Source organism: Aulostomus chinensis, chromosome 21, assembly GCF_037954235.1.
Source record: "Aulostomus chinensis isolate RoL2024-O1b breed Wild chromosome 21, RoL_Achi_v1.0, whole genome shotgun sequence".
Taxonomy (NCBI): Eukaryota; Metazoa; Chordata; class Actinopteri; order Syngnathiformes; family Aulostomidae; genus Aulostomus; species Aulostomus chinensis.
This window is the reverse complement of record NC_141340.1, coordinates 6,348,365-6,368,840: the sequence shown is the minus strand read 5'-3', so window position 1 is coordinate 6,368,840 and position 20,476 is coordinate 6,348,365. Positions and strand designations below refer to the sequence as shown.

General features: G+C 43.4%; 1 long non-coding RNA gene across 1 annotated transcript in view; it reads right to left on the bottom strand.

Moving 5' to 3' along the window:
- Positions 1-20,476, bottom strand: part of LOC147241466 (uncharacterized) — a 62,225-nt gene that overhangs the window by 8,114 nt on the left and 33,635 nt on the right. The window contains exons 2-3 of the long non-coding RNA XR_015110984.1: positions 3,666-3,787; positions 2,651-2,701 (exon numbers count right to left, since the gene is read on the bottom strand). This is a non-coding gene — a long non-coding RNA (uncharacterized LOC147241466). The remainder of the gene's footprint in view (positions 1-2,650; positions 2,702-3,665; positions 3,788-20,476) is intronic.

Here is a 20,476-nt window from a genome sequence, read left to right as displayed (position 1 = left end):
GGAGATTGAGGAGGTGCACTGAAAGTGATTCCTGCCACAGTAGCAGCAGGGATCTGAAAAGTGAATTACCTTGGCGTTTACACAGATGCTGACATTTAGACGGGGGCCATGAGAAGGGGGGGGGGGGGGCAGGCTGATCAGGTTGCAGCATCATCTTGCGCGCCTTAAAATCATCTGTGTTTATGGGAGTGTGTTAACAAAACATCTTGTGGAAGGATGGGACACTCTCGCTTGTGTGTTTACCTGCTGGGTTTGTGCGTTAGTGGGTGTGAATGTTGCTCTTTGCCCCCCGCCTCCTGAGTCTCACCCTGGGAATGGGTCAGTCAGCCGGTGAGGGTGTGTGAATGTTGGTTAAGCAAACTTAGCACAGCTGGAGGCGCTTGCTGAAAACACAGCTGAGAGAATTTAAACTGGAACACTTTTCAGATTTTTAAAATCAGACAGGGAGTGTCCTTTTATCTTTAGGGCTAAAAGATAATGTGCATTGTAACATTTAAGTTGCACAAGAGTAAAGGATACGGCCTCACAGACTCTGCAGAAGGAAGCCAGCATACATTTTGTGGTCAACCACTTTAACGCTTCAGCTTTAAATATCTGTCTTAAATGAAAGCTATAGTCTGCATGTGTATTGAACCTGCTGCAGCATGCTCCACATTGCCGACACTTCTCAGAACGATGGTTGTCACATCTTCGCTGAATCTACTGCAATTTCTTTGCAACGTGGATGTAAAAATACAACTGCGACTTCCTCTCTGCATGTCTAAGAGATTCCACACCGTATCTTGACTTAGGTTAATTAGAAAGAGGAGTATGCAGGATTAACCCCTGTGGTGAATTAAATATGCATATATCAGTTTCAGGGGAGGGATAGATTTGCTCCCATGTGTATGCGGCGCTCCAAAGGGTGTCAACATTTTTTTTTTGAGGTGTAATTTGGAAAAAGTTGCTGCGCTAGACGTCTCCCACTTCCCCAAATCTTATTCCCCAAACCCATCCTCCCCTCTTTCACTTCCTGTTTGCTCCTGCAGTTCAGGCATCGGTTATCTGAATTGCAAATAGCGAGCAGACTGGCTGCTAAATCAGAATTATTAATGACCGAGCCTTTTGAAGTTTACACGGGGAGGATTGACTTTACAGACGAGTGAGAAATCATTGTGGCTTTTTGGGCTTCGTTTCCATGTTCGGGCAGGTTGGATAATGTATTTGTAACTTTCTAACTTTTATTTTCACCTCTCAAGTACTTTTTATAAGCAGGATGTAAACATAATCCAAAAGTCACGTGAGAACACACTACGATGTGGTTTTGAATACATGGGGGCTGACATGTAAAAGTGCTGATGAGGTGCATCTGGAAGTTCCAGAGACATTTAATGATCTTGTAATTGCTCTTTGTTACAGTAAGAGAAACGACGCCGTGTAACGGAGGCTTTGTTTCAAATGATGGAAAATTCCTCATGACTGTGTAGCCTTTTACTGACTCTTAGCATGTCGTTTAGCTCCCTAGCCGGAGCTAAGTTGTTGTATTTTAATCTTACCACATTAACAGTGACATAAGAACAAAGCAGAAAGCTGTTTTAGACAGTAAAAAAAAGAAAAAAAAAAAAGAAAAGCTGTCCAAAAAAGCCAACACATTACTTGCAGAGCAACAAACCACTCAATTAGCAGCAAATGGCTACGTTAGCATCGATCAGCTCAGTTGACATAAATCTGGTGAACATAGATTTGCATTAGTTGATTGAGATTTACTATTAAAGTGAATATCACATTAATCGTGTGTGGAGAGAAATATGAATGAAATTATTTTGAGCCTGTGGGGAAGAAAAAAAGCAACTGTATGCAGAATCCATCCATCCATCTAATTTCTATACCGCATATCCAATCAGGGTCGCGGGGGGGGGGGGGGGGGGGCATCTGGTGGTTCCAACAGGTTAACGGGAAGGAGGAAGTGCTGGATCCAGGAGTAGGAACTCCATCCTGAAGGCTACTCTAGGACACTAGCAGGATCTACAGCCATCAGTAGTAAAGTTGTTTTCCTCTCGTGATGGGCACATTTTTATCAAACCCCTCAAGTTCATGCGAATTACTTGAAAGAAGAACTTTTCAGCTTCCTAAATCACCTTGATATTTTACATCAGTGCTTGATATCCTGGGGAAAAAATTGAGTCTATATTGATTAAATTCATTCAAGCAATGTTTTTTTTTTTATTTGGAGGTATAAGTAATGAACTTCAGGAGATGGTATGAACTGCATTCTGAATCGATGATGTGGAAGACCTGTTTTTGTTATCGGGAAGAAAATTTACGAACTGATTTCGACAGTATGTTCATATTCTCTGTCCATGTAGCCTCTTTGGCGCAGCACGTTAAAAATAAACTGGCGTGAACACATAAAAGTGTTACAACCCACTATAAGTTTTCATGTGTGAATCTGTGTCATTAAATATGATTACAGCTGTGGTACTACTTCCTGTTACAGATGTTTCCGATGAGAAGACTGGAAAAAAGCTTATAATGTATTTATATCTGATTCATCTGCAATAAAATCTCCCCAGTGTCTATATCCTGCTCGTAGATAGTAAGAGGAGGATTCATAGAAACTTGTTTCCTGTCACGTGTGTGTTGGCATGTCAGGTTTTCAGGTCACACGTACGGGTTTGTCAACAGTTGCTCCACCGATGCTTTACTTCTAGTCCAACACAGCCTGAAATCAAAGGACAGAAAAGTGTTGATATCAAATCTTATCGCATAGATTTCAAGATATTCTTCCCTGTGGATCCGTCTGTTTTATTAAATAAGCGCGATGCTCACTTGACCTCTGGAGTCTCAGACATGGTGGAGACAACAGTAATACAGAGAGGCAGCTTCTTTCTCCACCCACCATGTTGGTAAGTGATCTGATGGGCAGAGATCTTGTGATGTTGGACCCAGAAAATAGCTCAGAGTTGCTCTCTCTCACTCTCTCTCTCTCTTACACACACACACACACACACACACACACACACACACACACACACACACACAAAAACCACAATTGGATCAAAGCTTGTAATTTTCAGCATACTGGCATTTAGGCATCTCCCATCTAATGTAGCGCCTGTTGTTCGGGATGAGTATAGTCCTGGAGAAGGAGCATAGAATCATGTGCATCCACAAATGACAGGTCGGGCCTGGAAAAAGGAGAGGTCACAGAGTGCAAGTCTGCTACGTCTGAAATTAATTCACATTCTTCCTTTTACTATCAAGTGATGCAGAAGCAGGAAACGGTCAGAACATCTGATGATTCAACATGCAGTAATTGTCCTGTGTGGTGACTCCGGGGGAATAACGCCCTTGACCTCATGAAAAAGCTTTTATTATCTAAACTGAATTAGTTAAATATCGTCTTTGTGTACAATCACAGCCACGGGACCGAAATGTCTTTTTTATATGCCACCACATTCATAAATAAGCTGATTTGGACGGCTGTGGGTGTGAGGATCATGTGCTGCAGTGTGACAGACAGTGAATGGCCGGCTGTGTTAGCTCACAGAGGAGGAGACTCGGGGATGCCGTGTACATGAAGGGCCCTCTGTATCTCCGCCATGCACACAAGTGTGCGTCTCTTTACCCGCTTTGGACTGGAATAATTCCACAACGTAGGAGTTTTTCAAGCTTAAGGTGCTTACCTTGTCGGCACACTTGACCCTCCAACATCATCCGTGTTCCTCGCCGCTGCGTGTTGGCACTACAATCCTCAAGGAAAGTCTTAGTGCAAAACAGCAAAACAGATCCTGCCACTGATCACCATCTGTCAAGAGGACGGTGGAGCTTTTAGCCGGTTATCTTATGACTAGAGTGAATGACAAATGAGGAAGTAACACACACACACACCCCCACATCCATGCTTAACTCACTTTTGGGCTAAAATATTCACAAAAACTTTCAATTATTTCCTGAAGAATTACCTCATTTACACATATGTCCAGTGTCGGTACTTATGAATTATTTACGGATCAAGCTCCAGAAAGGTGAGAGAAACACCTCCTGATTAGCCCTGTGTGAGAGGCTACGATTATCTGAGAGGCTCGTATTATCTGATTTTTGCCATTTAGATGTGCGTAATATCTGTGAAACTCTTCATAAATAGCTACAGAGAAAGCGGTAGCCCGTTAGCTGAGACGTAGCTTGTTGGCTTGCTAGCACACTGTCCACAGTTGTTCTCATATACGAGACAAAATTTAAAAAAAAAAAAAAAGAGAGAGAGAAGGTGGTTGTAAATACCCGCAATCTTGCACCGGCGTACTGTATTCTCAACCCTGGTCTTAGTCTCATTCAGCAGTCAAATATTAAGTCTTTTTTTTTTTTTTTTTTTTAAATTCTTGTTTCAGTATCAACAACATTTGTAGCAATTGACAAAGAGCTGTGCTGTGGCTTCCTACCAACCCCAACTAAAAAGCTGCTCAGGTTGCACATGCGTAGAATGCCAAACTGACATGGAAGCTCAGTTATTGTGTGAATGGAACTGCGCGGGCGGTGCTAGTAGCCCCCTTAACCAAAACTTCACCAGTGACCCGAGAATCACCGTCTCACCAAACGGGGACACTGCTTTTTATTCCGAGGTGCTCATGCCAGTCCCAATTAACTGGTCTTAAGTCTAGTTTGTATGCCTGAGAGGGGTTTAAATCCAACCAATACACACACTCCCTCACACACAGTCACCAGGGTCAGTAATTAACAAGAGCTTGGGGCAAAAGTGCCCTTGAAGGTTTATAAAAAGACAGTAAAATGAAGGGGCAAATGGCACCCTTGGTAATTAGCAGTAGCCTCTTTTGCATTTCACCCTGTTCACATGTCTTTGATGGGTTGTCAAATATTCATGTGAGGTGCCTCAACTGTCCCGCACACTAAAGGGGTCTTCAGGAGCTTTTGATCAGATACTCGCTGAGTATGCAGCATGAAGCAGTAGCGCACACGTCTTATTGGTATGCTATTTACCATGAATATACATATATTTTAGAATTTAGATTAATATCAACACAGTCATCTCATTTGTGATGAATGGAGTGGCTATTCAGAGTTCAAATTCTGTCATTGCGTTTGTAATTAATGTTAAGCTTCAATTAAATGCCGAGTCACTTCTGCTTTCCCGTCACGGCGCGCGGCAGTAAAAGAGGAAGAGCATTAAATTCAAGCTGTCAGTTGTCAACTTTATGTTGCAAATCTAAGGACAAACAACAGCAACACAAGCAAAAAATGTTGAAACAATAAATATTCAACATCTGCCAGGGAAAGGTGGTCAAACAGCCAGAGGTCCAGAAATGGATTTATATTTATTTATTCTTATATATTGTAGATGTAGTGTGTTGACAAAGTTTGCAAAAAAACAAAACAAAATAACCCAAAACAACACAGGGCCAGTCTGTCTTTGCAATTTCTTTGGTGCATATTGCATTCAATCATAGTAGACATGTCCTCACCAAAGCTTCCACTTCCTCATCACAACCTGCTTTTACTTTTCATTTGTTCTGTCATAAATCTGTCCGTGGCCCCCCAGCAGGAATTGGGTTGAGCCTCTTACAAGACAGGGCGCCTCCGCCGCAGCGTCATCCAGGCCTGTGACAGAGACCCACAGCTGCTGCATGGACGCCTCCATCCCTCACTGTCAAAACATGGCTCCCACCCAGAGTCCTGTTCAGTACAGTGGCTGCTCACTACCTGGGAATGTTGCCAGGACTTCAGCAAAGAGACACTGTGTGTACAATAGTTGTAGCATTTGACGGTAATCCCTCCTCGGCTCTATTATGAGTACGTACTTTCACTTGTGTGTATGTGTGTGTGATGCAGACTCTCTCTTTCATCTGTCTTATTCTCCAAATATACCACCTACTGGTTTTAAAGTGAAATTAATTTATGCTAATTCAGGTTTGAATGACTGACTTTTAAAAGCGTCGTACAGTTTGTATGGACCCCCGCGCTCACACAGTAAGCCAGAAGTTGGCCGTCTTGGGGAAACTGAAAACAATGCAACCTGACAGAACCAAACCTGCAAGGGTTCCCGCTCAGAACGGTCAACTCCTGCCATTTTTTGGGGGGGGCTGTGCTAATTTGTCAGACCGGGGAAAGAATTTATGGTACTTGGCCAAAGGAAAGGAGGCATTTCTGACTTGTGAAACTTGATCGGGATAACCAGGACAAGAACCTTTGCATATTCCAGTTTGCCAGGTAGGGGAACTGTAAATGGAGGAACTCAGCTAAATCTATCGTGTAATACTGTGCTTGCATATTGTTATTAAGCTGCCGTTTCTTGCTTTCTTGGCTGAATAACATGACCTGAACCTGGTTTTGTTTAATAGCCTACTACAGTAGCGCCGTCTGTAATTTTGTTCCCCTAAATGGAGTGCAGTTAAAGTAGTTAACTATGTTGGTTTAGGATATGGAAGGCAGAACTGTCGCTTCATCACTGCTCCAAGACTAAGGTCCAGCTCGTATTTATCATTTCAACATTAGTTTTTAAAAATACTGCACTTTTTCCTGCTGACAACAGTATTTCCCTTTGATTATTTACATCCCAGTTTCTCCGATATGCCCACCATCCGGGTAACTGGGACGTTGGAGCGCACACTCTAAAAATGCAACTGGTGCAATAGTTCAGTTGCCCGCTAGCTCGATGGTAGCCTTGGGAATGTTGTGCTTCAGACATAACAACAACATCCCTTGGTGCCTTGTTGTGATGTGCTTCTCTATCTTGATCGATCACTATTGTTTGGGGGGGGGAATTACTTCTGATAAAGTTGGCCAGGAGTTGTAGCCTTTAGCATAGCTTGTAATCGCACTTTCGCACTTGCTTGCCCTGGGCTACTGTTCCACTAAGATGCGGGTGACTGCATGTAGGATGTGGAGTCTGCGCATACGCTTGGTGGACTTTCCTAAAAGTCCAGAAAAAGCCACATACAATAATGATCACTCACTCTGTTGGTTTGTACTACAATCCTATTTTTCCACTGTCATTCTTCTAAAGCTTGCGACCATGAGCGACAGCTGGAACATACATCATCTGGTACATTTAGAGCATTCAAGAAATATAGAAATTCCTAGCTTCTTACAATAGGGGTGGATACTCTAAATATCTTGCAACATATTTCCAAGGCAGCAGCTTGTCTCCAGTGCTTCATAACCGTCCTTTGACTACCATAAGCAGGTTAACTGGAGACATCTCTGTACAAAGATCACTTCTTTATGGCCCTTAATCTGGATGATTTATCTTTGAGCTCACCCATTTGCATGTGCTCTGACAGTTCCTAGATATGAGGGGGCACTCACTCGGGCTTATTCAAAGTGTCCGACAAAGACAAACATCTGGAGGCCTTAAATACCGCAGGTGTTAGACTGGTGTTGTGAGCTCAGCTGGGGAGCAGTTGTCACCTCAGGTGAAATTCATATTCAGTTATTGCAAAATTGCAAAGTTTAGATAACTGCCAAGGAATTACCTTAATTACCCTAAAAAGCTTCCTCCGCTTGCACTAAGCTTTTTACTCTCCCCTCACAGACAGACATTTTTGTGCCTTACTCATAAATCATGTTTCTACATTTGAGATTGCCTCACCTCTACACTGCCCCACAGTGGAAGGTGTGCACGAGCATCTGATTTGTATATTTCTGAGTATTTAAGTGTGTGTGCTTGAGGCGGGTTGGAAGGGGCCAGAGGAAGGCGATGACCTGCAGCTTCACGTGTAAGCGCTCCATGTGACGTACCTGTTATTGACACTTTGCATTCAACAGGGCTCCTGCGGGACCCTTGAACTTGAGAGGCAGTCCCTGGGAGCAGCACTGGAGGGCTGGAGAGTTCAGCACAGTTAATGTTCAACCCTTTTGATCTCTGCCGAGAAGTCGCATTCCCTGAATTCCGCAGCCGTAGTGAGACTATGAATGGCTCTACAGAAGACAGTTAACACTCAGACTTTTTTTTTTCTTCCTTTTTTTCTCCTCACACTTTGGAAAAGCCCAGCAGGGATAAAGCACAGCTCTGGGGTTGTTAATCTTAAGAATTTACTGTCAGGAAATGCTTCGGCTAATTTGCCATTTCTTACTTTTTTTCCCTTCTTTTTTTAAAAAATTGGTCTTATGTTCAGAAATGACTGTGTGGCTGAAGTTCAGCATTGATGTCACAAAAGTGAGCAAAAGATAATGTGAACAACCAAGTCCAATATGTCATGATGTCTGGGAAAACATGATTAATCATTATGCAATGAGCTCATGCTTTCCCTTGATTTGTGTGTCCACAACATCAGGTCAATGCGACCCACTGCATTGAACTCTGGGTAAATGAGCAATAGGACAAACATGTGTGAGCAATACAGGACTTTCATCTAAAAAAGAACAGAAACTCTTATCCTAACCTACATAACTGCGTACCACTTTCGGACATTAACTGCCGGCTGAGCGTTTCTGAATTACGGCCTCACACATCGGAGCAGCAAACCTTTTTCATGACAGTAAAGTGATCACGCTGGCAGGGGAATGTGTTTAGTAATTTGCCTAAAACGTCTGCCGTGGTTATGCTAGACATCGCTGCAAGAAGCAGAGATAAAACTCAGCAGATGTCACCAATTTATCACCCGTATGAATAATACGGCACCCGGCACAGTGATCCCTCTGAGCACCGCCGTAAAACGCTCTATTGTTCAAGTGCTGGGTTTAGGAGCTTTAATATAAGGGTGATTAACTAATGGAGGGACATAATCCCAGGTAGCAGTCGGATGCTTGGACCCAGAACACAATAAACAGCCTTCACTTAACCTCAACCATAATGCTGAGCCAGCAAACCTTGAGTCTCCCTCACCTGGCAAATTTAATTCTTGAGGGCCATCTGTGCCGAAGAGCAGCGGACTGGATTGTGGGGGTGGGAGGGTATACAGCTGGTGTGTACGCAGGACGTTGGATGGCTGTGTGCAGGCCAAGGTGAGTGAAAGAGAGTGACTTTGGTGATCCTTGTTGTCTTTGACACTTGACGACAGCAGCAAACCCCTAGCAGAGTGGAACAGAACTGAGTCCTAAGCCTTAGCGTTTCGGAACGTACGGTTCCTTTATCTCAAAGTCAAAGGTAATTTTGAGTGAGTTTTTGGTTAAATGTCTGGGATAAGGTTCGGTCATGTGGTTGGCACAAGCTTAAGACATTTATCGCTTTGCTCTTCAGCATAAAATGCAGCAGTAAATAGATGTGTTTGGGAATTTTGAGGGTTTTTATGTGTCTTTGAGATGGAGGATGCTGAAATGTGGCTAAATGGGAACACACACACAGACATTAAATGTCCCATTCCTCCATTTTCTACTGCCTATGCTGTTAAGGGTCATGGAGGGGGGGATATCCCAGCTGCCTTTGGCCAAGAGGCGGGGTTCACCCTGGACAGGTCGCCCGTCCATCACAGGGCCAACACATAGAGACAGACAACCATTCACACTCACAGTCACACCTACAGTCAATTTAGAGTATCAATCAGCCTCGTCCCCTCTTGATGTCTTTGGACTGTGGAGGAAGCTGGAGTACCAGAGAGAACCCACACAGGAACAGGGAGAACATGGAGACTCCACACAGAAAGACCCCGTGCTGGAGCCGGGGCTTGAACCAGAACCTTCTTGCTGTGAGGTGACAGTGCTGACCACTGCACCACCGTTTCCATTGTCATGGCAGCAAAAACAGGAGAAGCACAAAGTTTATTATGCTGACAAATTCAGGCATTTGTGGTGTAGTTCCATTGTAGTATAACGTTAGCATTGTACATTAGCTTTATTCGTTAGCTTTGCATTTATGCTTCAGTCAAAATTAACGTTCATTTGGGAAGATTATTACGCTGTAAAAATTGTGACTGCAGACTTTGTTTAGTTTAATTTAGGCATTAATCTCAAATCTAGCGTAAATTTATTAAATTTAACTTCATTAGCTTTATATTATACTGTATATTCTGTGGCGCCACCACATAATGTGGTCATTTACTGATTGCCTCGATAAGATCAGTATATTTACTAATTAAATTTTGCCCCCCACACGTAAGATAAGCACAAAAAAAGAAAAATAGGACTAATAATTTGAAAAATATGATAAAAAAAAATGTTACCTGCAGTTAAAAATATACTTGTAGTATAATGGAAGCAGTACAAAAATGCATTTTACTGGCACTAGAATGTGTGGCACTAAGTTATGTAACATAAAAGCTTAAATATAATTCATAATGTTAATGTTAACGTGGGATCTTAGAACCATTTTGACAACAGGAAGTGAGTTTCATTTGGCCTGTTAGTAGGTTTCGGTTTTGACTCTCTAAAGGGAAAAAGTTTGGCCACTCCTGATTTACATTTGCGGACTTCTCAGGGGATTTATCAATGATGGTAAAACATAGTTATTTTAGTTTTATCCTTTAAAACAATAATTTCTGAACTTTTTGGCTTGTGACCCACTGATATAAATCAGTGTCTACTTACAAAGTTCTCTCTCACAAGTCGTATTTGTCTTCTCTTAGAAGGTTTGACATTTCAGCAAACAAAATTATCCTCCAGAGGGGTAAATGTTGATCCTTAGATGGTGAGATTTTTGCATCATGAGTCATGAGTCTGCGAGTTTTTCCTTTTTGTCCTTGAAGCTGCTTTTTTGGAGAGTTTTCGGTTGACGAGCAGAGTGGATGAAGATTTCGGAATCATCCTTAACATGAAAAATGAAAAGCGTATTTGATGGTGAGCTAATCATGGTGGCGGTCTTTTAAGATGGACGAAAATAACAAAGTGGCCATTTCCAGGGGAAATCTTCTTCAGGCCATCCAAGGGCACCTCAGTGTCAAAAGAACAAATGGCTTGATGGCTTTATACGGCACCTTTGCTCGCACCATATGGGCCTTTGTTTCCTGTGGTAGTTTGTCAGTTGTTGTGCCACTCAAACAACCATCTGAGCATGTGCAGAAGCGCCTGTCATCACCAGCCTGGGGGAGAATGGACTGAACCTGTGAACTGATTGCCAGACAGTGATGGGCAGAACATTTCAGGCTAGGGGAAGAGGTTTTCATGGGGGGGTGGTGGGGGTGGGGGGCGTTCTCCAGTATGAGCTAAGGCCTCTGAGGCTTTACAGTGACATCAGGGGATTGGTGATATAATCCTCTTACTACACACTGTATGCTGTAATGGGATGGGTAAACTTTGGATAGACATCTCCAGGCTCTTACCCGGCAGAGGAACAGAGGCGATAGAGACAAAGATAACGGGCGGATCTGAATTTACACAGCAGACAAACCGAGATGCTTTGTTCTCAGCTTTAGCTCTTTTATGGAATGGATGTTGAAAACTTTACGATCCCTATCACAGTTGGCCATGCTGACAGTGAGTTGAACTGCCGCTCTTCATCAACCACTGAAAGCTGCAACTTGTGACCATCATCAAATGCTGTTCCAGACACACACACACACACACACACACACACACACACACACACACACACACACACACACACACACACAATTCTGTAAATTTCCCTAAGTGGCCAAGGGAGGAAATATGACAGTGTTTATCTGGCAGCTGCAGTGCAATGACATTTTATGTGTGTGTTTTACAGTTTTATGAACACCTGAGCTGTGTATCCTCTTTTGCTACTAACATTTATGTTTGACACGGCCTTTTATAATTCAGGTGTGTTTTTTTTTTTCTTTTTTTCCCTGCATCAGGCTGCGACTAAAGTCTGCATTCGGCACTCTGAAGACACACCAGAGGAAGAGCAGCAGCAGCACCACCAACAACAACTGCTGTCTAATTCGTCTCTACAAAAAGGGTCCGACATCTTGGGGCGTACACTTGTTTGCCTCCTTGCTGACAGTCATAGGAGAAGACTGTGCTAAATATGAAGCTAACATCAGTAGCTATTTAGTTCTGACAAGAAAAAAAATTCACTGCTTTGTCCTCATGTTGACCTACCAACACCTCTTAGCCCATCCATAGTGTGTACAAGCCTGTTGTACACTGCATGATTTTGAGATGCCAAATGTCATTGTGACCCCAATGTGTACATTTGGCCTCATTCATGAAATTGTCATAAACCAGGGAGTGTGACCCCAGTTTTGCCCCATAGGGCAGTTGCATTGTGGGTAACAAAGTGTGTTTTGGTGTGAGAAGGAAGACACGTGCGAGCCGAGTGATGCGTTGCTCCCATCAGTCGCTGCCAACGTTCACGGCTAATTTAGAATCAAGAGTAGCTTATGACACGGCCAATGAGCTGTGCACCTGGTTTAATGACTATTCACCTAAATAAAGTGACAGATCACCGTCAGAACACATCCTGGACCTTCACCTGATGCTTTTTACCAGCTATAAGCCCATCTAAGTAAGCTAGTGAAAACCAGCAGTTCCCTAATTACAGTTCGGGACCAGGATCGGCTGGGGAGGGTAACAAAATGTTCTTACACAGTGTGAGAATGGTTCAGCCCTCAGTTTAGTCTTACAGACAGGAAGCAAAGCCTGATGGCTATTTATAACGCCTTGCTCCAGATAACTATTGTCCCCTCTTAGTCTTTGCCAGCCTCTGTGACTGACAGTTACCAGACAATAGATGAAGAGAGGAAGGACTTACAAACAGCCGTCAGGCTCTGCTTCCTGTGCATAAATCAAATCAAGGGCTAAAAAAAAAAAAAAAGGTAATTTCATCCATAAGAACATATTTCATGAATGAGGGCTGTTCAGATAGGAAAGCGCCCATGATTACTTAATAATGACCGCCACACCTTACGCCCTACTCCCCACCCAGATTATGCATGTTTAACTAATCTAAATGGATCAGACACGCCTGTGTTAGCCCACCACAGGCCGCTACAGCAGCTTCAATGTGTTTGGAATTGATTACAAATGTCTGTGCAATTCCTAAATGATGTCACGTTGTGTGAAATGCAACAGATTTTCAATCAACAAGGTCACGGAAAAAATCTCACGTTGTCCAGTCAAGATTTGGGCATAGATTAGGGATCAACACCTTTTTTTTCCCCTCAAACCATTCAGTGAGCGAGTTGGTATCAGTGAAAAGGGGCGAGCAGACCCTAACCGTGCCAGGAAAGCGCCTCCCACGTCTTTCCAGAGCCACTCATCCCTTCAAGTACGCAGGTTTTTTCTTGTAAATTGTCACCCGTCTGAACACGCTTACGTACACATTCCTAGTGATTTGGGTGAACCAACCCCTGCGCTTCACAGGATTAGCGGTGCACACTGGTATGTCATCCTTTCCCCATGGAGACTTGAATATTTTAGGAACTGCAAAATTCACAAAAAGAAGAAAAGAAAAAAAAAAAAACACCCAAAGCATGGCACTCACACCCCCAACAGCTTTCCTGCGATCCTGCTTCAGAGAAACGTGGGAGTGGCGGTGGCGATGTGGGTGTTGTGGGTGGTTGTAAGGGGGCTGGATTCTGCCTATTTGAGGACTCTCAGTGCTGCTGTTGCAGCTGCTGAATTTCTCACAGTAGCAATTTCAAGGACGCCAAAATGAATTACACATAGGAGTCCACATTTGGTAAAATCTCTCTGCCTAATCCGGACAATCCCGTCCTCCGCAGCTAATTCCATATCTGCAGCAATTCAAGAAAGTGCTACACACTCACAATCCTGCATTCCCTTATCCTCTCACAAACACACCCTCTCTTTATCTCTTTCACAAAATATTTCCAGCACTGATCTGTGATTTGCATGAGCAGTAATTAGGAGGCTTGGGGATTAAACAGTATGCTTGACTGAGGATGCACACAGTGGGAGGTGTTACTTAATCGACAAGTGCCGTTCAGATAATAAAGCAATGAATAAGAATTGCTCCCCGATGCTTCTCTCGACACATCAGTGGTGATATTATACAAGCTGTTGAAGACTTGAAGACATGAAGAAGACTTCAGCAGCTATCAGAGAGGTGGTTGGCGGTGCAGCAGGGTGTGTAACGTGTGTGTGAGGAGATTGATACCAGAGAAGCGTGTGTGTGTGTGTGTGTGTGTGTGTGTGTGTGTGTGTGAACCAGCAGCCTGTCTACATTTGCTCCATCCTTCACCCTGCTCTTATCCCACAAGGCCTCGGCGCCTTTCTCTTCTGCTGGCGTCTTATCAGGGGACAGCTCGTCAGGGACACACGTGCCATCGTTCTGACACTGACCGCGGGTCATTGAAATGCAAACAGAGAACACACTAAACCAAATGGGGTCGAAGAGCAGCAAATATTTGGCCAAGACCATTTTTCACTGATGGAGCCGGCCTGTTTATGGTCGATGAAACAAGGTTAGACCAGATGGCCATTCAGATCACACAGCATTCATTTGAACTGTCCTCAGATCAAACAAAGCCAATGCCGCTACTTGTAGGGGACGAGCGAGAGCAGGAGCTGACCATTCCATCTCCTCTCATTAAATATTCAACAAGGAGGGTCAGAAGAAGAGCTGGTATGAGGTGATTAATCTTAAAAACCAACACGGTATGAAATTAATGATTTGAAAAGACAGTTTGCTACTGATAGAGCTGCACAGCGCTCCATAAAATTCAGTGAGGAGCGGAAACACCTGGAGCTTGGAGGAGAGGCTGTTTTATGAAACGACATCAAGCAGAGGTTCAATGAGGCAAACTACAGGACAGTAGCTCCCTCTATCTACCAAAAATCAGCCTAGTTGGTCCCTTCCTGAGTCTGAGTGATGCTCAGGCACATTAACACAATGTTTGGCTCTGGGAGGGTCCTCACGGCATGTGTCCTCCCCAACAACGGCACCCCTATAACCTCCCAACCCCCACCATATAGGAGATATATGAGAACAAACACAAAATCGACATATATACATAATTTAGACATTGTTTGTTGCATCTCATGACCGAACGAAGAATCAAGACAAACTTAAGCCTCAAGTTTAAAACTTAGAAGGAGATCGTAGCACCGTAAGGAGGAAAAAGGGAGGATCAGGACACTTTGAATGCAATAAAACATTTTTACGGGAAGTCAGAGGTGCAAAAGTGAAGTCATTGGCTTTAATTGCTGTAAAGCTCAAGAGCCTGAAAATGGAATTTTACAGGTCTACAACACAGAGGGAGAGAAGTTAGTGGGTGGGTGTTGATTTTCCCAGAGCTGAAGACTTTAAAATCAAGTATTTAAAAGCGAGCGAGTACAGTAGAGTGTGTCTGACAGAGCTGACAGACAAAGGCAAACATCTGACACCAGACAAAAGGGGAAAAAACCCCAACAAAAACAGCTTTTTTTTCATATTGTGCTTTGCTTATGACGTAACCGGGTGCTTCGTATAAGAATCCAAAAAAAGGGCATGTTTAACACCCACCAGCACAAACCTCCCACCTTCATCAGAAATGTAACACTTCATTAAAAGTTCAGGTTTCGTGGTATAGAAACTCGATGCTGAGCTGCGACAGGAAACCTCTCTGCTGTGTCACACTGCAGCGTGACACACCGGAACGTTCTTTACACTCAGAGAGCATTTAAAGGGAATTTCAGCTGATTTCTAACCAGTTTCTGTCATTACAGCGTGAGCAGTACATGCAAATAAACAATGTTTAACTTCACTCCAAGTCGCCTGCTCCCAGAGCCACAGCTCATTTGCGAGCGAAAGTCTGCAGTGTGACGCGAAATGCATCATCTGGCAGACTCACTGGCGTTGAACCAGACGTTCTTGTTGTCGCGTGGCTGAAAGCAGCATCACGACGCTTTTTCAGTGGTTTATTTCACGATAAATGTTAAGTGAGACATAAAATAGACCTAAATCTAGCAGTTAATAGAGGTCCACTGAGTAAAACTCGCATCACATTCTGCTAAAAGATAATTCAGCTGCCTGACCACCTTAAATCAAAGACGCTGCCATAACCATGGCAACAACATCCATGTCTTTCATCATCAGCCCCTGTGACTACACGCATGCAAATATTTCACTTTTGCTCAGACATTGACCAAATTTCAGACTCGATGAGAGCGGTGAGGGTTTTTCAGAAATAAACATCTTCTGAATGCCTTTCTGGGACATGCAGATACAAATCCACGTTTCAGAGTGGAAGCACATGTGCAGTTTACATCTTGAGTTGGTTTTTGTTGTTGTTGTTGTTGTTGTTGTTTTTTACAGGACTTTCCAACCCACAACTTCTTGCCTGTTTAAGGCCAGATGCTCTGTAAACAACAGCTGCTTACTTTTTAAAAACAATATTTTTTTCACACATTAAATACCTCTATGATAAAACCTCATTTATAACTTTTTCCAAGGCTTCTAATTAAGTTGTAGCCAAGCTTTTATATATGAATTATTAATTTTGAAAGATAAATGCTGGTATTAAATTCAGGGACAATTCTGGGGCAAAACGAACCTGAGGTGTGTTCGTGCATTATTAGGATTTCGAGCGACTGCAGGGATTTCTTTTACAGCGTCCAAATGTAACCCGGTTTTGACGCATACCGCTAATTAGCTCCCAACGCAGGTTGTGGGGGCAGCGGGTAAACGGACGAATCATAACAATAACATACGCTCAAAATAGGCCTCTACATGTAAACCGAAGCACTGAGAAATTTGAAAGTGTGCAGAAATTTATTAAAAAGACAAGTTCATTAGGACAGCACACTGCTTCTGCAGGCGGCGGCCATCTTGGGAAACTAGGCATCGCCAGTCAAATGTCGAACGCCATGCAACTTGAACTGAAAAGTCGCTAGGAATCTCGCGTGGCTCGTTGTTTGGGTATTTCAGGTTTGTGAAACGTGAAATTTCATACTAGGCCTGGGAGAACATGGTCTGTACAGCTATTTGGTTATTTACCATCATTCCTCAACTTTAGCGTTGATCCAACAATTGACAACTTATAAATTTAATCTTGGTGTTTTTTTACTTTGCAGGACAGCAGCCACATCTCTGTTGCTTTACATAAACTTGCCCCTTTAAAAGCACTGGAAGGAACAAATATATAATCTATGAAAAGTACTTCATGATTTGTTTTTGCTCCATCAGAGTGAATAAGATAATCTCCTGCATCTGTCAGTGGGGTCATGCTTTTCCTAATGATCATAGCGTCGAGTCTACGCAGCTATTTTAAGACACAACGGAAGAAAGGAAACCCATGTCAGCACACGATCAGCCTTGCTAGCCAGGTACCAGCCAGTGCAGCAGTATTCTTAGAAGACGAGTCAAACATCTCAACATGAAGTCCTGCCAACTAGAGGTTAAAGCTCGTCCTCCCATCTCCTGTTGGCACCCAAGTGTTAAAGGTCTTTTTTTCTCAGGCGTGGAAAACGACCATGAGGTCAGCGGGCTGTAACATATTTTCTGTCACAACATCTCACCTGGAGAGCTGTGTTGTGATCCCACCAGCCCGCTCCCTGGGAAATGATGCTTTTGACATTTATAACTATGGCACATCCGTCCCTGACGCACATGTTGTTTGCTCTTTGTTTTATTGAGCGTGATGAGTCAGTCTTTCCCCACTACTGTCCAGCGCAGCCGACTCGGTTACCATGGCGATATATCCTCCAGACAGCACCCGCCGCACGATTGATCAAATGGTCTATTTGACGGTGGCGGAAAGGACATTTTACATTTGAGGGATTTAGATGTGGAGGGCGCACTGTGACTGAGCAGGTAGGGGATCAGTGTTGAAGCTCACATTCACAGCTTAGTCATCATCCATAAAGACATTTTCCCCAACATCTGAGGGCCCCGAGGGCACGACCTTCTCTGGGCTTCGACTCTTCACCTGGATATCTTTAGCCCACAGTGATTCTAAGTGTAAGTAAAAGAACAGCAGGCGATATTTCTCAAATATTCACATGAAGTTAATATTTGAAATGACTGGAGGTGTATAAGAGAGAGCAGAGCAAACTAAAGCAGGTTGTCCAGAAGGAAGATTGGCACACTTTACGCAACATCCGTCACGTTAGTTTACGGTTTCACTAAAAACAAACTATGACAAATTTCTCACTGGGGATGAGAACGATGGGTTTTTGCGAGTTAACTTGTCAGAGGTGGGTGGTTTGTTTTTGTGTGTTTTTGTTCTTACCAATGAGTCCGTCAGCATTTTTTTTTAATGAAGAAAAAAACTGAACCTGTTATTTATGTCCATACATTAAATCATTAAGTAAGTGTGGTTCTAGACTTACACTCTAGTTGTAAAGTGTCATGTGGTTACGTTTGTGGTTTGGTGCTACATAAATGAAAAAGACTTAATATGTTGACATCATTGACTTACCCCCCCCCCCCCCGAAATAATTTAAAAAAAAAAATTAAGTAGACCTGGGTTTTCCATGGTGGGCAGGGTCATGTGATCTTTGTTACTGCATGTGATTTTATCACATGAGGAGAGGTGAGCAAGTAAGGTGGAGCGATGTTAGCTTAGCAATAAGCTGAAGATAAGCTAAGCTAAAACTGCGTGATTCTGGTGAGAATTTTTCAGAATAAATCTCTCACAGCCACCTCTATCAAATCACCGTCATTACGGTAAAGCTGTGCTGCTTTTGTTTGGCAATGGCTACGACTTTTGGAAGCAACTGATCCTGGAAAAAGAAAAGAAAAAAATTACTGTAACACTTTTACAGTTTACATGAGAACCAGAAAAAAGTGGGTTATTAAATCGACAAATCTGGTAACTGTCACCTGTCCCATTAACTGTTTCGTCCCCTCGGGCCTTCTCTCAAAGATAATAAAATCTGAGCTGTGGTTGGATTATTTCAGCAGCCACCAACCTAAATAATCCCAATCCATTCTTCCTTCTCCAACTGTCACATTTGTTAAACCGTGCGTAGCCCTGACACACACAAGTAAAACACACAGAGTCTATTTAGAGGTACGTTTTTTGATGGAGAAGAATCTGGGCTCCAGCCCCTGGTGGTTCACAGCTCAGCCAACGCCCCTGGTTTAGACCACAGCAAATACAAAACGCTAAATTATTGCCTCGACCTGATCTCCGTCATTCTAACTGCTCTTGTCACTGCTGACCTGTTGTGCCCCGTTGCAATAAATTCCATCTTAATCTTCTTCACGTTTACTCTTAATTTCCTCAGCAGCGGAACCCCAGCAGGAGCTTTTACAGATTTACTGTCCAGCTTCAACTGAAGTGTCTCTTAAGCTTCCACTGAACCAAGAGAAGCACTGCAGTGAAGGTGAGATGTTTCCAGTGTCAGAGAGCTTGTAGGTGTCCAGTTGTGACCGACACTGCAGAGACTCTGATTTCATTCTTAAAAGATTTTAAATCAGTCTGAGGTGCAGTTGAAAAAAATTCCCTACATGACGTGAAGTGTGACGGAGCAGCAGTGGAATATTGAGCAGCTGGCTGGATGACCTCACCCACCGAATGTTTAGCTTCTAGCATGAGCTGGAATCAGCAAGCATTAGCTAGCATAAGCTAGCATTAGCAAAATCTGAGACCGACAACTTAGCTTGATCTCTGACTCAAACGTTAGAACGAACCTCTCCTCCTTCCCGTCTTATTTGAAGTCCCGTTTGATCACGCAAGATTATGTGAGATCCCTGGAATAACTAAATTATCTTGTTTCTTACAATTAAATGTTAAAAATCAGCTTTTTTCCAATCAGTTAAGAATTAAATCTCTTTCCACATAAAATCAAACCTTGACAACACCTCAGAAAACAATCACGTAGCACTGGCGAGGGTCGTTTTTGTTGACAGAATGCAAGAATTTACTTCTTTATGTGAGGTACAATTAGTCAGAGGGGCAATCTGGGAGAAGTCCACCCATCCACCCATCCATTTTCTACTGTACCAGCAGCCTTCAGGTGAGAGGCGGGGTTCACCCTGGACAGGTCACCTGTCCATCACAGGGCCAACACATAGAGACAGACAACCATTCACTCTCACAGTCACACCTACGGTCAATTTAGAGTATCAATCAGCCTCGTCCCCTCTTGATGTCTTTGGACTGTGGGAGGAAGCTAGAGTACCAGAGAGAACCCACACAGGAACAGGGAGAACATGGAGACTCACACAGAAAGATCCTGTGCTGGAGCCGGGGCTTGAACCTGGAACCTTCTTGCTGTGAGGCGACAGTGCTGACCACTGCACCAACGTGCCACCATCGGGAGCAATTAGGGGTTCAGTATCTTGCTCAAGGACACATGGACATGGTCACCCGGGGGAATTGAGGTTCGAACCAGCGACCCATCAGTTGGTAGATGGCGGCTCTACCTCCGAGCCATGCCGCCTCTTCTGGGGGAGGTCACATGAACTAAATCTGGCTGTTTCATTATGACAGTTATGAAATTGTGTCTGTTTTTAAGATTAAAGAGAGATAACCTATTTATAGAGGAGAATACAAAGCAGCCTGTTTTTGGTTTGCTTTGTGTTTTTTTGGCTGAAACAGCGGTCTGGATCATACAAAAGGGAATTTAGCCTTTGTTAGTCTGTGTCTTTAATGAGGATACCACACACGGGCAGTGCTTTAACAGGCTGCTTTAATGCCTAATGAAGGGCCTTTCGGGTCCGACTGAACGGTAATGTGGCGGGCTGCTTAGGAACGCT